We start from the raw sequence: 18,856 nt of genomic DNA, 5'->3' as shown, positions 1-18,856 counted from the left end.
GCTATATTGAACATCTTTTCATGTGCCTATATGTCCTCTTTTTAAAAATATCTATTCAGTTCCTTTGCCCATTTTAAGAATCAGATTATGTTTGTGTGTGTGTGTGTTTCACGTTGAGTTGTATAAACTCTTTGTGCATTTTGGATATTAACCCCTTACCATATATATCACATGCAAAAATCTTCCTTTTTATAAGTTGCCTTTTTGTTTTGCTGATTTTCCCCTCTGTGTAAAAGGTTTTTATTTTGATGTAATCTCAGGACTTTATTTTTACTTTTGTTTTCCTTGCCTTAGTAGATATACCTAGAAAAATGTTGTCCTGGCTGATGTCATAGAAATCTTGCCTATGTTCTGTTCTCGGAGTTTTATGGTATCAGGTCTCACTTTTAAGTCTGAAATCCATTTAGAGTTTGTTTTTTGTGTATAGTATAATCTGGTCTAGTTTCATTCTTTTGCATGTTGCTTCCACTTTTCCCTTTATTGAAGAGACTGCCTTTTCCTCATTTTATATTCTTGCCTCCTTTGTCCTAGATTAATTGACTGTTTTAAATGTGGGTTTATTTCTGGGCTTTCTCTTTTGTTCTGCTGATCTATTTCTCTAATTCTGTGACAGTACCATACTGTTTTGACACCTACAGCTCTGTAGTATATCTTGAAATTTTGAATTGTGATACCTCCAGCTTTGTTCTTTTTCTTCAATATTGCTTTGACTATTCAGGTTCTTTTGTGGTTCTATACACATTTTAGTATTATTTGTTCTAGTTCCATTAGTATCTTGATAGGGATTATTTTGCATATGTAGATTGTCTTGGTGGTGTGTACATTTTAACGATATTTGTCCAATCTGTGAACGTGGAATGTCTTTCCACTCGTTTGTGTTGTCTTCAATTTCATTCATCAATATTTTATAGCTTTAAGAGTACAGGTCTTTCACCTCCTTGGCTAAGTTTATTTCTAGGTATTTTATTCTTTTTTGGTACAATTGTAAATGGAATTGGTTTCTTAATTTCTTTTTCTGCTATTTTGTTATTATTGCCTAGTAACACAACAGATTTCTGGCCATTACTTTTGTATCCTGAAACGTTACTGTATTCATCTACTACTTCCAGTAGTTCTTTGTGGAGTCTTTAGGGTTTTCTATGTATAGTAACATGTCATTTGCACTAGTGACAGTTTAGCTTATTTACCAGTATGAATGCTTGCCCCTCTCCTCTTTTTTTTTTTTTCCTTATCTGACTGTTGTGGCTAGGACTTCCAGTATTATGTTGAATAGAAGTGATGAGAGTGGGCTTACTTTTCTTGTTCCTGATCTTGGAGGAAAAGTTCTTAGTTTCTCACTATTGATTTATGATATTAGTTTTTTTTTCACGTATGGCCTTTATTATGTTGAGGTATGTTTCCTCTAAACCCACTTTGTTGAAAGTTTTTGTAATGGATGGATGTTGAATTTTTAGATGCTTGTTCTACATCTATTGAGATGATCATCTGATTTTTATCCTTTGTTTTATTCATGTGGTGTATTACATTGACTGATTTGTGAATATTGAACCATCCTTGCATTTCCAGAATAAATTCCACTTGATCATGGTAAATGATCCTTTTAATATAGAAATACTGCCATTCTTATAATAATTCATTTTGTTAGTCATATTAGATTTAGAACTTTGAATGATTCCCTTAAATACTGGACTATACTGTCATCCTTGTATTTAAATAGGAGATAAGGTAGGGCTTGGAACTTGAGATTTGATAGAATATAATTCTAATGTATCAAATGTATTTGAAGTTGATTATTAATCTTTGAAAAAAAGAACTTTGAGAAATTGATTTAAAAAAGTTATTTTGAACACTTTCTAAAAAAACTAAGCCATAGCTATAATACTTTTTAAGAATCTTAAGGAATTATTTAGAACCTAGGCCAACAAAAGAGAGAAGAGGATAATTTGGGTTTTTTCCCTCTCTCCTACTCTGGTATTCATGTGTAAGTAAGATCTCTGATAGATTTCTAGATGGTTCTTTGAGAGAATTGTTAAAGAGTAGGGGCATCAATCACCCATTGTAGTCATAATGTAGGCTGGAGCATTATATTTCAGAATATTATATTATTATATATCAAAAATATTGTTTCTAAAAGAGCTCATTTTCCCCTCTGGCATTGTCTGTTTAAAAATATGATTTTATTTTTCATTTGGTTAGGATAACAGCTAACCAAACTATGTATTTATATTGAAGATTATAGGATAAAAATAAAATCATCTCCAAATATATGCAAGGCAATGGTTAATCAAGAAAGGGAGAAATGTTGATCTTCAAAGTACTTTTAAGGAGAGATTAAAAATTAAGATGTCTAGGTTGTACTACAGAAAAACGAAAATGACCTAATATTGATGAATCTCTATTTCAAATTTGGACTCTTTCTGGAAAGTCATGTATTCTTTGACTTTTAAAAAATATTTAGTTGAAATTATTGTTGTGGAATCTAGAATCTATTTAGATGACTTATTCTTAGTCTCCACATAGTAATAAGGACTCCAGGCCTGTATCTCTAGATTTGGATTCACTTGAAACAATAACAACAGCAACAACAAACCCTGCATGCCTCTCTTTCAGTATACATAGCAAAATGCACAGAGAGTATCATTGGCTCCAATAAGGTCATGTGTTATATCTGAGTCAAAATGCTTCTGCAGAAGCAGTACCCTACTCCATTTACATCTGTTAAAGTGCTCTGCTTCCCAAGCATATTAGGAAATTCCTGTTAGGAAGCCCCAGTGGCCTCAGGCCAGCTGTCGCTGTAGCACCATTTGTTCCTACCCTGCTCCAGCACTGTGGCACTGTCCTCTGAGATTGCTGCAGCTGCCCTGTGTAGCCCTGGTGCTTCTCTCAAGCTTTATGAAACTCTCACTATTTTTCCTTGCATGACAGGTCTCTGTTCTGTCTGTCATGGGAGTTCTGCCAATTTTAATGTGATTATGGTATGATGATTAAAATGATCAAAAAAAAAAAAAAAAGCAGGAAAAGCAGGAAAATGAGCTACTTGGACTGGCCAGAGCTCATCAGTTATTGCCTCATTTCTGTAACTGGTTGTGGATTCACTTCCATAGGAAGTATAAAGATTCAGAGTGAGGTTGTATGTGATTTCTGTGATTTCCCCATAAGTAGATAAAAATTATAGAATTTTCTGGGATGACCAGAGGGGCAATAGACATTGGTGCAAAATACAATGTATTTCTACTACAAAGAGATTGTAATAATTGTTGCAAAGGTAGTACATAAAATCACAAATAATTGTAGGCTATTAAATGTTCAATATCAGTTAAGTGTATAGAAAATATACTCTAGGCCAAAGAAGTTCTAATTGAGAAGGCTTTTGAATAGACAGGCTTTAAATGAGAAAGACACTTAATGGTTCTGGGTACCTACAATGTGGAGATATTGTGGTAAGTGCTTTTATTACTCTTATTTATTGTACCCTTGAAAATAGGTAGTACAGTAAGTATATTACTTCTCTTATAGTTGACATTCTGAAGGCCAGAGATATTAGGCAACTTAATAATAATGATGGTTGGTATTTATTAGTGGTCTGTATGTTAGAAACTGTGATAAGGGCTCTTTTTGGATATATTTATGTGGTCTCTATATTTATCATCATTATTACCATCATCAGCCCTTATTTTAAACATAAAGAAATGGAGAATTAGGGAGATCAAGTAATTTAGCCAGGGTGGCATACATGGTAAGTAAAAGCCCTGGGCTTTAAACCTAGAGAGACTGAGGTCATGAATCAGTGGGCTCAACAGTAGACTGTTCTTTTGAGTGGTTTATCCAAAGTTACATAGCCAGTAAGAGATGGAGCTGGAATTCCTATCCTTTATTCCTCCTACTGCCAAGCCTATGATTATTCTCTCTTTATCTTTGTTGTTAGTAAAATTTAGAAAGGAAAATAAGAGATGGAGTATTTAAGTTAAAGTGTTAGGGTTATAATGGTGAGAGTAAATGAATGTTTCTGAAGTAAATGATCCTCAAAGGAAGTCAGATAGCTGGAAAGGCAGTTATATATGTTGTTAAGTGGTTGGCTCTTACTGACTTCCATTTCACATTTTGATAAGCAGATTTCATCTTTTCCTTTTCATAAATTTGTCCCAGGCCCTCTACAATTCTAGATAATTCTTTCTCTAGTTTCTACCATTTCGGCAATGTTATGTTTCCTCTAATCCAACTTTCTGTTTTACAATCCTTTGACCTTGGATTATTTATACATTACTGGAGGATCATTAGCTAATCCAATAAACCCAACATATGACAGAGGATTAATGGAAGATCTGCTTGCTAAAATGTAGGCATTCTCTCCATGGTCTTTTTAATCATCCTCTATCTAAGGGAAATGATTCCAGTGGTTAGGATTTCAAACATGGTAGAAGAGAACAGTCCTATGGCATAGGGTCTCACTTGGTGAAACCATCAGGCCAATCACATCAGATTTCACAAGGGTGATCTTAACTACCTGTGTGGACTTTTAAATAATAAACCTGAATATTAGAGGTAATCCTGCTTTGCTTCTACCCAAGACATGAACTAAAAGTATCTTGAGAATTTTAGGAAGCAAGAAGATTTATGCCTGAAAGGTGGCTTTTTTCTTTAATGTTATTATATCAGAAAAGACCTTTCAATTTATACGTAAATTATTCCAATTTAATATTACACATCTTTGAAAATTGCTAATCCATGTGTAATTTATTTTTTCCATGTGTAATTTATATGTAACTTTGATGAACTAGAAGACAACAGCTTACTGCTAGACAGTGTTTTGTTGCAAATAAAAATATAGATTTTTTAAAATATAGATTTTTTAATTTTACCATTCCCCTTTTTGCTTATGCAGTGATTCTTTATCTGAGTGCATATAGCAAAGCAATTCTTTTTTTGAAGATTTTTTTGTTGTTGTTGTTTCTAAGTGTTCTCTACATCTAACATGTGGCTTGAACTCACAATCCTGAAATTAAGAGTCACATGCTATACCAACTGAGCCAAACAGGTGCCCCACAGCAAAGGAAATTTAGATAGCCAATTTTATAAGCAACAATTTCTAACATAACAATCTTTACAATCTAGTGAAGGATATCACACACATACACAAACACACACGAAAAATTATAATAGAAGAGAACCTTAATATTTTAATAACCGTGTACTTCAGATATAAAGGGACCATCAAAATCTTTAATTCATTATTTTTTACTGGCATTCCTCAGAGCCTTCTCAGAGGTTGCTTTCAGAAGTAGCATTTAGGGAGGGGAGAAGGAAGGGAACTAGCCTTCTGAGCACTATCCTTTTTACATACACATCAGCCACAGGAGCTCTACTTTCACCAATTTTAAGTAAGATTTAGTTTGAACAAGGAATTGCAGGATTAAAGTTTGAGACTTACTCATATAACATTCCTATTGTTTTACAGATAAAATAGTTGCCTGAAGCCAAAATAAATTACAGGACTGCCCTAGCCCGAAGAACTTGTAGGAGAAGGCTTGAAACCGGTTCTGTTAATGTCCTAGTATTGCTCTAGTGAGTGGCTGTTTTAATATCGGACATAAGATGATTTATATAAATTTTCTTTTATCTTTAACATGCTTTATATAAATGTGATGGATATTAAAAACCTGGAATATTCTTCTCATATCTAAAAAACGAGTATTTAGTTTTTCACTTTCCTTTCTGGTCGCTTGAGTATAAGTAATTTTTACATAATTCTAATCATATTATAGATATATACTTATACTTATTTTTTAACCTATTTTGTATATTTATTTATGTTGCCACAGGCTTCTTATTTAGAAATTTTACTTATACAAAGTCCTATTATATTACTCTAGCATACTTTATTTAATCATGTACATATTGTTGGACATGGAATATATCTTTCATTTTTGTGCAGTTTTTTTTGTATCCCTATACCTGTTCTCTCTTTCAGATTATTTTTTCAAAATAAATTGTGAAAAGTGGTATTAACATATCAAAAGTATATAAAAATCTTTGTGACCGCTACATTGCTTTCTGAAAGGGTTGTGCAAGTATTGTTTTACCACAGCTTCTCTCCTATATCAGTATTTTGAAATTATGTTACTTTCATTAGGTGGTGCCATATTGATGTTTTGCTCTGTGTTTTAATCATTAGTGAAGACTATTTTTATCATTATACCTGTGTGGAAATTATCATCCTTTGAGTGAATTGTTGGTTTATATATTTTTCTCTCTTATTTTCTGGTTTTCTCAATTTAGTTCTTTTGAGTTGTAAAAACTTGCATATTTACAAATATTTCGTTTCACTAAAAATATATTCATAGCTTCACACACACACACACACACACACACTTTTTTTTCCATCTTCAAGGCTTTATTGTGAAAATGTCAAAATAAATTACATTTGACATCATTGCCAGTAAGTACATACAGTGTGTGAGTCCAGTACAGCCAGCAACACCCTAGCAAGGTGGGGGCAAGAATGAACTCATTAAAACATTTGCAGAAAAACAGAATGCCTCTCCTTCTCACCCAGCTGCCCAGCCAGCACAGCCCTGGGTCACAGGATGAACGCAGGTGTGGATGTACACGCCCATCACTGGCTTCACATGTTGGGGGGGTGGGTGAGGTCCAGCCCCACAGTACTGGGGAGGGGGCTGAGAGGCAGAGAGGGTGTCTGGGTCATATATATATACACATACATATATATATGATATGATATGATATGAATCATATCATATTATATATATATTATTTTGTTTATATATTTGAGAGAGAGCAACATGAGTGGGGGTGGGGGTTGCTGAAGGGCAGAGGAAGAGTGAGAAGCAGACTCCCTGCCAAGCAGGGAGCCCAACTTGCGGCCAGATCCGGGACCCTGGGATCATGACCTGAGCCAAAGGCAAACATTTTACTGACTGAGCCACCCAGGCACCCCAGCCTCTAATATTTTTAACTACTGACTTTAATGTTAACTCAAGTTATTGCTACCACTGATGCCTTTAAAGGAGGCTCTAAAAATTAACTTTGAAATGTGTTTTTTTTTTCTTTGTTAGGAACTATCTTATTTTGAATAAAATGAAAGTATACTTTTAATAAAAGAGCTGTATTATCTTATAAATCCAGAAGATTAATTTTTGGCTAGATAATTTGGGTGGGTAATTAAATTTGTAAAACTCAAATCTTCTGAACCCTGCCCTACCACTTCTCATGTAAAATACATATATTCATAGCTAACTTTATCCTAGTTTTAATCACAGATTTCCTCTTTTTAAACCAATTCATATCTCTGGCAATTCTAATCTTACACTTTTATCCTTTATAATTCTAGTCCTCAAACTGCTAGAATTAATGAAAACTCCTTATTTCAGTATTCCCCAAAGAATGATTTACCAAAATAAAACAGAGAAAAAAAAGCAGAAAATCAAACAGTTCTATGCAAATAATCCTTGAGTTACATGTTTGAGTTGGTAAAGTTCAGAAGGATTCTTCATTTGTGAAGGAGTATTCTTATTTGACAAACAATGAATGTATAAACAAGCAAGCATTATCTTTTCCTCCTTTTTGTTCTCTTAACCCTCCGGGGTGGGGGGGGGGGAAGAGGATGCTTTGAGAATTTGACACTTATTCACATATTCTCCCACTGGTGTTTCAGAGCTTCCAGAAACATCAAATCCAGTTGGAGGATGTTCAAAACCATATTGCTTGCTATTGCAACTGGTATAGTGAACTAATTTTTGTAAAATGATTGGCCCTAACCTGAATTTCTCGTCAGCTGCCTCCATCAAACAGAATTAGAGTCTTTTTCCATTGCTATGAGGTTAATAGCATTTTCAGATTCTAATCTAGTCTCTAGAAAATTGTCTTTAAAAAAATTAATCAATAATACTCATTTTTACATCAGTATGTCAAACAAGGCAGAGTCTACTGCACCAGGCATTTTTGCCATTAACTGTCCTATCCAGTACATATTCCTACATGACAAAAGTCAATAAACTTGCCATGCTTGCAGCATTGCCATTTGTTCATGTTTTTAATTCACTCATGTATTAAAGCTAGCCTGGAAGACTCACTGGGCGAAGACATTAAATTCCCCTGAAGCAAATATTTTCACAAAAAAGGCTTAAATACATTTTAATGTCTGTATCCTGATTTATTCTCCTAGGGATACTGGACAAATGCTTTCTGAGGACAATTTATGTGTACTGCCATGAAATAAATAACCAATTAATGTATTTATTTTCAAAGTGACCTGGAGGCCACATCAACACAGATCTATTTAAATAAGAAATGGGGAAGAGTTGTTTTGAGGATTGAATTAGATAATCATATAAAAGCTTAAAGTCTAATGTCAGGCAGATAATAAATACTAGATATTAATAATAATGAGCATTATTAATTATGAGTACTTCCATTATATCAAAGAACAATTTTAAATTATAATTGGGACTCTGGAGAGGGTAATATCAAGCATAACCATTTCTATCATTGGTCCCACGTTTGTAATATTGAATATTTAGTGGTCATGTAAATGTAAAAAAAAAAAAAGAAAGAAAAAAAAGATTGTTTCTTTTTTACAAAGAGAACCAAATTGACCAGAAATGGAGTAGCCTGTTAAGTGTTAAGGTAAATACTCATAGAAGAGATTCTTTGTTAAACTGATGATGAGATAGCTTTTTTTTTTTTTTTTAAGAGAAGGTGTAGCAGCATATGAAGGACAGAATCTTAAGCAGGCTCCACCCCTAGCACAGAGCCTGACTTGATCTCATAATCCTGAGATCTTGACTTGAGCCTAAATCAAGAGTCAGATGCTTCATCGACTGAGCCACCCTGGTGCCCCGGAATAGCATTTTTAGTTCAATTAAATTGATATTGAGCCCCTGTTATAGGTCAGGCACTATCCTATAGTGGTACAAAATGTAACTCTTAGTTCTGTCTTTCAGGAACTGTAACAGAGTATGGGAGACAGAATGTAAGTTAGCTATATTGCAGTATAATAAATGAAATAATATAATATGTGAGATACAGAAAAAGACAAAATAAGTACTATCAGCAAGATCAGGAAAAGCTACCTAGGAAAATACACAAGTTGGACTTTGAAATATATAAAAGTTAGGAAGCATGTTAATGACACAGGGTATAGCCATACAAAAGACTAGAGGCCAGAATAAGGATGGTACTTGAGGGAAATTTAGGATGCTGTCCAGCAAGTGTGAGATGGAGGTGACTGAAAAGAGGTGAAGCTGGAATGCCAAATAGAGGTCAGATTTTGAAAGGGTCTGTAACTATGTTACAAAATTTGAACTTAAGGTCAATGGGGAACCACTGAAGGATTTAAAACATGAGATAGACCTGATTGGTCATTCTTTTTATTTATTTATTTATTTATTTATTTATTTATTTATTTATTTATTTTTGATTGGTCATTCTTAAATTTTATAAAGAAGAAGGTAATTCTGAAATGTGAGGAAGAGATGGTAGAGAGGTGAAGGTGAAGGCAGGAAATTGTAGTTCTTGACTTTATTCACTGCTATAGAAACTTATAAAGTTAAAAGTTATGGAAATCCTGTTGAACAGTAGATTAATTGATCAGTGGTTTGCAGCAATAGTAATAATTTTTACCCCCTTCTTTGGAGGATTACTATTGAGCTCTTTCTTTGTGAGCTGGCCTCATGCTTTATTTTTATTTCCTGATCTCAAGAGAGGTATTAAGAAACCACTAAATGTCTGCAACAGAGATAATGAGGTCTTAGGTTCAGGCCATGCAGAGAGTTGAGGAAAGTGACTGAAGTGACAAGAAGGATATGTGGGAGCAAGAAATGGGGAGAGAAAATAACATAGAAGAGCAGCAATGTGTTAATGAAGTCAAATGTCCTGAAAACAAAACAAAAATTATCAACTTCTACACAAATATAGACAAATAATATTTAATTTAGAAATTTGTTGTGACAATATAATAGTAAACCTGAATGCTGTTCAATGTATGGATATTATTTTTTTTTCTTTTTTTTTTAATTTTATTTATTTATGATAGTTACACAGAGAGAGAGAGAGAGAGAGAGGCACAGACACAGGCAGAGGGAGAAGCAGGCTCCATGCAGGGAGCCCGACGTGGGATTCGATCCTGAGTCTCCAGGATTGCGCCCTGGGCCAAAGGCAGGCGCCAAACCGCTGCGCCACCCAGGGATCCCTGGATATTAATTTTTTAAAAAAGATTTTATCTATTTATTTTAGAGAGAGAGAAAGCACGGGAGCAGAGGGAGGAGCAGAAGGAGAGAGAGAATCTCAAGCAGACCTTGTGCTGAGCATGGAGCCCTACATAGGGCTCAGTCTCCTACCCCTGAGATCATGACCTGAGCCAAAGGCAGGTGCTTAATCTACTGAGCCACCCTGGTGCCCCTAGATATTAATTTTTAAATACATGTCACGTAAGTAGAGCATTCAAAGACATAAGGATGAGGAGCTAATCTTCTTTTCTTTAAAAACAAAGATTATTTATTTGAGAGAGAGAGAGAACACAAGCAGTGGTAACAGGCAGGGGGAGAGGGAGAAGCCCTAATTTGGGGCTTCATCCCAGGACCCCAGGATCATGACCTGAGCCTAAGGCAGATATTTAATCTACTAAACCACCCAGGTGCCTTGGAATAATTTTCAAAAAGAAACCTTTCAGTAAAGAAAATCTGATTGCTTGTTGCTTGCCTTATTCATAATCAAAAGCATTTATTAAAAAGAGTATCTCTATTTGCCTGATATCTCATCACACTTTCTTGTTCTACTTAATATATTAAAATTCAAGTAACACAAGGTATGATGCAATCATTTTTTTTGGTACCCTCTGACTTCCTGTTGCTGACTCAAATTGTTTAAAACTGCTAAATTTCTTTGTCCAGTTAAAAGGTAAGACATATTACTAAGTGCTTGAGTTATAGGTCTGTTCCTTAGTAAATTAATTGTATTTTATTTTTAAATGAAAAAAGTTCTTTTTTAAAAAAGATTTATTATTTATTTTAGAGAGAACATGCAGGGCAGGGAGGGGCAGGGAAAGTCCTAAGCAGACTCCTTGCTGAGCACAGAATCCAATGCAGGGCTTGATCCTACGACCCTGAGATCATGGCCTGAGCCAAAACCAGGAGTCAGTCATTTAACTGACTGCACCACTCAGATGCTCCTTAAATGAAAAAGCTCTACTAGAAGGATCCAGTGTCATGAAGAAAATTAAACTATTTATGTATAAAAAGTAGATCAATGGCTCCTTTTGATTGGGTAAAAGAACAACTATTCCTGGAAAGAAGAAGGGCATGTGTTACCTGAAAGTAGAATTGAGGTCTGTGAGGTATTAACCATTAGTGAAACCATTAGAGAGGTGTGGACAATCTTATATTCTTTGAGCCTCTTTCTTAAACTGGGATACTACAGAGAGGTGACTTATCCAGCAAGGAAGGTGGAGATTGTTTTGATCTTAGGCTAAAGGGTCCAGGGTGAAAAACAGTGCATTACTTTTGGTAATTTAGAGGGATAGACTGTGCTGCTAATTGAATAGCTAACATATAGTGAGGCAATATATTAATTATGGGATTTAAATTTGTTTTAAAAAACTTAAGTATATTTGATATATGTTCAAATAATTACATTTTAGAATAATTTTCAGAAAGGAAATTAGTTCTTATTAAAATATTAATAATCCATATTTTAAAATCTATAAGGCTGCAGGTGCAAAAAATCAACAGTCTAGCACAGTACCTGGAAAAAAAGACTTACAAGGTTAATTGAATGAATGAATGCATGACTGCTTCTTAGAGGGAATCTGAGATGTTCCAGCTGCTTCCACTAGGGCGCTGTGCACTACTTCCATCTAGTGGCGATCTACCTGGAGTTACATGGGTAATTAAAAAAGAAAACTGGCCCCTCTAGAAGGGAATTATATGTATCTTGACTTCTTGCCTACCTTCAACTTTATTGAATTTACTGAAGAGAACAACCCTATAAAACCCAATTCTGAATATTCTACGAAAATGTAGTTGAAGATTTTGTTCATGATAACGTTCATGAGTCAATGGAGCTATCGAAGTTACAATCATTTATTTAAGAAAATTGTGCCTGGAAATGGAAAAATCATTTACAGGTAAGACAAATAAAGATTTCTATTGAATATATAGACACATTTTCAACCTCATTAGTAGCAGGTAAATGTACATAAAATACTATTTCTTCCTATCAAAATAGCAGATTACAAAAAACAATACTCTGTTGGTAAGGACGAAACAAGAGAGGTACTTTCAACAGTTGTTGGTAGGAGAGTAAATTGGAACAGTCAGTTTTTTTAAAATTAAATTTTTAGCCTTTTTACTTGCAAACAATTTTCATGCTTATAGAAAGATTGCAAGAATGTGATTAGTACAAAGAACACTTGTATAACTTTTATCCAGATCTATCTATTGTTAATATACTACTCTATTTTTTTTTAAAGATTTTATTTATTTATTCATGAGAGACACAGATAGAGAGAGAGAGGCAGAGACACAGACAGAGGAGAAGCAGGCTCCATGCAGGAAGCCCGATGCAGGACTAGATCCTGGGACTCCAGGATCAGTCCCTGGGCCAAAGGCAGGCGCCAAACCGCTGAGCCACTCAGGGATCCCCTATACTACTCTATTTTATTTTATTTTTTTACTTATTTGAGAGAGAGAGAGAGATTGGGAGAGAAGGCGCACCGGCAGGGGAAGGGGAAAAGAGAGAGAAGCAGATTCCCCGCTGAACAGGGAGTCTGATTTAGGGCTCAATCCCAGGATCCTGAGATCATGACCCAAGCCTAAGGCATTTAACCAACTGAGCCAATCAGGCTACCCTACTACTTCATTTAATTTATAACTTTTGTGTGGAACTATTTGAGGCTAAGATGCACACATCATGACCTTTTAGACCTGAACACATCAGAGTATATTTCCTTAGGAATATTCTCTTATATATTCATGGTACAGTTATTGATGTTACTGAATTTAATATTGATATGATAATTTTTATCTGATCTACTATTCATTTTATAATTTTCTCAATTGACTCAATAATCTTTCATAGAGATTTCTTTCCCTTCAGTACAGGACAGGTTTCAGTCTCAGATTAGATATTGCATTAAGTTGTCATGTCTCTTTAGCCTCCTTTCATCTGGAACATTTCCACACAGCCCCACTTTGTCCGTATTTATTTATTTTTAATTATTTATTTATGAGAGACACACACAGAGAGAGGCAGAGGCACAGGCAGAAGGAGATGCAAGCTCCATGCACAGAGCCTGATGTGGGACTCGATCCCGGGACTCCAGGATCACACTCTGGGCTGAAGGCAGCGCTAAACCGCTGAGTCACCCGGGGTACCCCACTTTGTCCTTATGACCTTGACATCTTTGAAGAATATAGAATTTCCTTTTTTCTTTGATAGAACATTTCACATTTTGTGCTTGTCTAATGATTCTCATTATTCTAATCTTTATGTTATCTGTTGAAACCAGATGTGTACTTCTCAGATTACCACATCTGAAGGCACATGATGTTCATCTGACCCTCACTGGTAATGTTAATTTGTCTACCTGATTGAGGTGGTCTGATTTCTTCATAATCTAGTTATCATTTTTTTTCTGTACTTTTACACTTTAAAATCACACAAATATTCTACTCTTCATAAAAAAAATCTCTGAGATTTAGCAACTGTTGATGATCCTGCTCTTTCCAAACTTTACAGTGATTGTTGTAAAATGCTCATTTTCAACTTCACTACTCTCTTTGTATTTACCAGTTGGCCCTCTGCACTCTACTACAAGCAAAAGCACTCTTTCCTTTATCTCTCATTTGTCTATATGGATTCATGAATTCCTATTTTTAAAAATGGCTTACCATTCATTACTGTACTGTACTGGCCCAGATTTGACCAGTGGAAGCCCCTTCAAGATGGATTTTTTTTTTTCTGGGTAACAAAGAAAGAAAAATAAGGAAAATACTTTTTTTTTTGTATTTTGTTTTTTAAAAAATCTACCAATATTTTCTGGAGATCATTCCATATCAGTTCATAGAAATCTCCTTCACTTTTTTTTTTGTACAGCTGTATAGCATTCCATTAGGACATTTATCTTTAATAGAAAACCATGTGAAGAATCTTTAAAATGTTTCTACCCATTGACCAAGTAATTTCAATTTTAAGAATATCTCCCTTTAAAGGAAGTTCTCAGAAATAAAGATAAACGTTTATGCATAAAGATGTTCAATAAAACATTTGTTTTTAAAATAGATTTTATTTGTTTTAAATAATTTCTACACAATGTGGGGCTTGAACTCACAACCCTGAGATTAAGAGTCACATGCTCTCCCAACTAAGCCACCCAGGCATCCTAATAAAGCATCATTTATAATGGTTAAAAAAAAAAACTTAGAATAATATGAATAGCTTACATTAAAGGAATGGTTAATATACTGTATTCACATAGCAAAGCATTATGCAGTCATTAAAAAGATTCATGTCTTAATTTAACATCATCTTAACAAAGATTTTTCAAAATTAAATATTTTGGTTTGAATCATATAGAATGCACAGAAAAGAGATTGGAAGGGAATATCCTGAAGTGATAAAAAATAGCTACTTCTGAGGGCAGGATCTTGGATGATTTTTTCCTGCTTTTCTATGTTTTTTTTGCTCTCCAAATTATCTTCAGTGAACACATAATCCTATTATTTTCAGAAAAGTTGAAATCAGTAACTATTATTATAAGAAGCTCTTCTCCCTTAGAAATAGAAATACTTATTCGCTGGGATCATTATAAGGTCTTTATTATATTTCTTTTTTTACTCTGGGTGGTAAAAAAGATCAAAAGTCAGTTAGAACTGCTTTTAAAACAAACCCTTACAATTAGCACCTGTGAGTTCTCTTTTTCCGCCTTATCTTGATTTTATGTGTTTGTTTTCTTAGCCTTATTATGAGGCCTTTTTTTGGAAAACAATCTCAAAGCTTTTAAAAAAGAAGTGGGGTATAAATAAATAGAACATAAGTGGAATTCCTACGTAATAATTGTCTCCAAACTGCTGAAATAAGCATCATAGATACATAATAGATTTTATTTGAATATTTAAAAAGCTCTATTAAATACCACAGTAACCAATGCTAGGCTTTCTTTGATGCTCTCAGTAGGTGTGTTGGGGAGGAATTTAGCCAGATCTTTGTCTTCCAGACAAATTTAAAAAGAAAAAAAAAAAAAAAAAGAGAGAGAGAGAGAGAGAGAAGACATGAAATCATGATATTGAGTTGACATTATATAAAATGTACTGAAAAGCAGATTAAAATATTACCTTGAAAATTATGTAATATTGAGGCCCCTGGCTGGCATGTGGGGCCCCTGGCAGTCAGTAGAGCATGTGATTCTTGATCTCAGAGTTGTGAGTTTGAGCCCCACGTTGGGTGTAGAGATTACTGAAAAATAAAATCTTTTTAAAAAAAGTTACATCATATATTCGGAATAACAAATGTCCCCTGTCGGGGAAATCTATTTCCACTTGATACTTCTGTTCTCATTCGTCAAGCCCTGCTAATGTTAAATATGTGCTCATTGACCCACTCTGCTTTTTCCCTGCCTGGTATTTAGGAGTCCTCTAACTCAGATCTTCCATGTTTTCTCTTTTAAGCTAGTTCTTTGTGGCATTGGCCTCTGAGGACATGTAGAACAACTGTCTAATTTCCATGCAGGGTTCTTTAATAAAAATGAAGATAATTGTTAAAACCAGCTCCTCCTTCCCTGTCCCACTCTTTTTCAGAATAAATTTGAATGAAAGATAATGGATCCTTTTATTTAATTGTCGAGAAATAAGCACCAACTAATTGTGGTTGGGCTTGTAGGGTCTTGAGAAATCACTGAATTTATTCCTCCATATCCACACAATTTCTGACACAAGAGAATGTCACTTATTACTGAAAGAGAGAGAGAGAGAGAGGAAGAACATTTTCAATTTAATTTTTAGGGTAATCATTTATTTAAGAACTCTCGCAGTAGGACCCTCTTGTCTCCCTTCCAATCTAACCAAACCTTTATGCTTCAATTTGAGTTTCTTTGTCCTCAGTGGAGGCAGAAAGAAGGAAAATTTACATAACTGAATTCATCTGACAACTCTTATTAAGCTTCTTTTAATTTTTTGTTTTCTAGGTTAAAAAGCATGGTCCTTTAATTTTTTTTTCTACTGATGTTATTTTCCAACCAATTAACCAGATTTGTAGCTTTCCTATGAATCATTTCAAAATTGTTCACATGATTTTTTTGCTAGTATCTAAAACAAGACACTGTCCTCTAAGCATCCAGCCAGTGGGGTAAATAAATGAAAATACCTTCTCACATATTCTGTGCTCTTTCTGTTACTCATTTCGCTTCTGGTCTTGGTTTTATGAAATTGCTACTTTGTTATAGATTTCTGTTTGAGTGTGCTAATCAACTTAAGATCACTAATAATCATCGTCCAGACTAGTAACAATCAACCAGCATCAGGAGGTGAGAAACCGTATTTGTCTTGCTAAGCATTATATCCCTAGTATCTGCCACATCGAAGACATTTAATATTTGTATACTGAATGAATTAAGTTTTATGCAGCATTTCATGATTTGCAATGCAGTTTTTTTAAAACCACATTTAGGGACACCTGGGTGGCTCAGCGGTTGAGTGTCTACCTTTGGCTTGGGGCGTGATCCTGGTCCCGGGATCAAGTCCCACATCAGGCTCCCTGTGAGGAGCCTGCTTCTCCCTCTGTCTGTGTCTCTGCCTCACTCTTTGTGTCTCTCATAAATAAATAAATAAAATATTAAAAAAATAAAACCACATTTAATTTAATTTTCCAAGCTATTTATTAAGGTGGCTATTAATTGTAGGAACTGGGATTCAGGATAATCTAACCAAGAAGTAGTGGAGTCAGTACTTTGCTTACTGTGCTGTTGCATGTGGAGGTGGCATTCTGCCTTGGAAAGTGGTATAGTCTCAAGCAGCAGGATAGTCAGGTCACACTCAGTGTCAGTGTGTAATGGGACAGATCCAGTCAGTGGTACTTCAAAATATGGTTTGGAACTTTAAGCAAAATTATAATCTTTTGTATATTGGTGTTATGGAATAAGTTGATGTTTCTGAGCCTCAAGTTTCTTCATCCACAGAATGAGGATAATTATGATACCTATTAACTCACAGAGCTGATGCCATGACCATAAGGATACTGAGTTCATGACTTTGAAAGCACTCTGTAGATTCTAAAGGGCAGTGCATGCTCAGGGTGGTAGCACTGGTGTAAATTGCACCACCTAGTATGCGGCTAACCCATGGTTTCGCAGAGAAATGCACCTTTCACTGACAGGAGGAGTACTCAGTACACATGTACACATGATCAGGGAACATAATCTAAACTATGTTTCCAGTTGTAAAAATCTTTCTGTGTTTGGCATTTCCTATCTTTTTTTTTTTTTAAAAGATTTATTTATTTATTCATGAGAGACACAGAGAGACAGAGACACAGGCAGAGGGAGAAGCAGGCTCCCCGCAGGAGCCTGATGCAGGACTCGATCCTGGATCCTGAGATCATGACCTGAGCTGAAGGCAGCCACCCAACCACTGACCCACCCAGGAGTCCCTGGCATTTCCTATCTAGTTGGCTGTTACTTTATTTTTTTCCTTTTTCTTTTCAGATATTTATTTATTTAAAAAGATATTATTGTTTTATTAGAGCGAAAGAGCATGAACAGCGGGAGGGGGAGAGGGAAAAGAAGAAGCAGACTACCCGCTGAGTAGAGAGCTGGACGCAGGGCTCAACCCCAGGGCTCTGGGATCATGACTTGAGCTGAAGGCAGATGCTTAACCGACTGAGCCACCCAGGCACACTCAAATTTTTATTTAAATTCCAGGTAGTTAGCATACAGTCCAATATTGGTATCAGGAGTAGAATTTAGTAATGTATTGCTTACATACAATACCCTTTGCTCATCATAACAAGTGCTCTCCTTAATACCGGTCACCCATCTATCCTACCCCCTAACCCACATCCCTCCAAAAACTCTAAGTTTGTACTCTGTCTTTAAGAGTCTCTGATGGTTTATTTCCTTCTCTCATTTTTTCTTTTTCTTTTATCCCCCTCTTATATGTTCATCTGTTTTGTTTCTTAAATTCTAAATATGAGTAAAATCATAGGTATTTATCTTTCTGTGGCTGACCTTATTTCCCTTAGCATAATATACTCTAACTCCATCCATGCAAATGGCAAGATTTCATTGTTTTTGATGGCTGAGTAATATTCCACTGTGTGTATGTGTGTGTGTGTGTGTGCATACAACGCATCTTCTTTATTCATTCAAGCACATCTGGGCTTTTTTTAATAGTTTGGCTATTGTTAATAATGCTTGTATAAACATCAGGCTGCATATACCCTTTGAATCACTATTTCACTATTTTTGTGTCCTTTGGGTAAATACCTAGAAGGGCAATTGCTGGGTCGTAGGGTAGTTCTATTTTTAACTTTTTGTTAAAAAAAGCTTTAACATACTATTTTCCAGAGTGGCTGCACCAGTTTGCATTCCCACCAACAGAGCAAGATGGTTTCCCTTTCTCCACATCCTCACCAACACCTATTGTTTCTTGTGTTGTTAATTTTAGCCATTCTGACAGGTGTGAGATGGTATCTCATTGTGATTTTGATACATATTTCTCTGATGATGAGAGACGTTGAACATCTTTCATGTGTCTGTTATAGTTAAAGGCTGTTCCTTTCATCACCAAAACACACAAGCAATTCCCTGCTCCCACCCCACTATCCCTATCCATTAAAATGAGAAGACAGA

General features: G+C 35.1%; 1 protein-coding gene and 1 long non-coding RNA gene across 2 annotated transcripts in view; one reads left to right on the top strand and one right to left on the bottom strand.

Annotated features, from left to right (window-relative positions):
- LOC144316684 (uncharacterized) overlaps nt 1-18,856 on the top strand; it is a 507,527-nt gene that overhangs the window by 86,128 nt on the left and 402,543 nt on the right. The window lies entirely within an intron of this gene.
- LOC144317093 (uncharacterized) overlaps nt 15,142-18,856 on the bottom strand; it is a 36,843-nt gene continuing 33,128 nt past the window's right edge. Inside the window, exons 5-6 of the long non-coding RNA XR_013382973.1 lie at nt 15,348-15,468; nt 15,142-15,222 (exon numbers count right to left, since the gene is read on the bottom strand). This is a non-coding gene — a long non-coding RNA (uncharacterized LOC144317093). The remainder of the gene's footprint in view (nt 15,223-15,347; nt 15,469-18,856) is intronic.

This window comes from Canis aureus, chromosome 7, assembly GCF_053574225.1.
Source record: "Canis aureus isolate CA01 chromosome 7, VMU_Caureus_v.1.0, whole genome shotgun sequence".
Classification (NCBI taxonomy): domain Eukaryota; kingdom Metazoa; phylum Chordata; class Mammalia; order Carnivora; family Canidae; genus Canis; species Canis aureus.
Note: the sequence above shows the minus strand (reverse complement) of the source record. Positions and strands in the feature narration are given on the sequence as shown.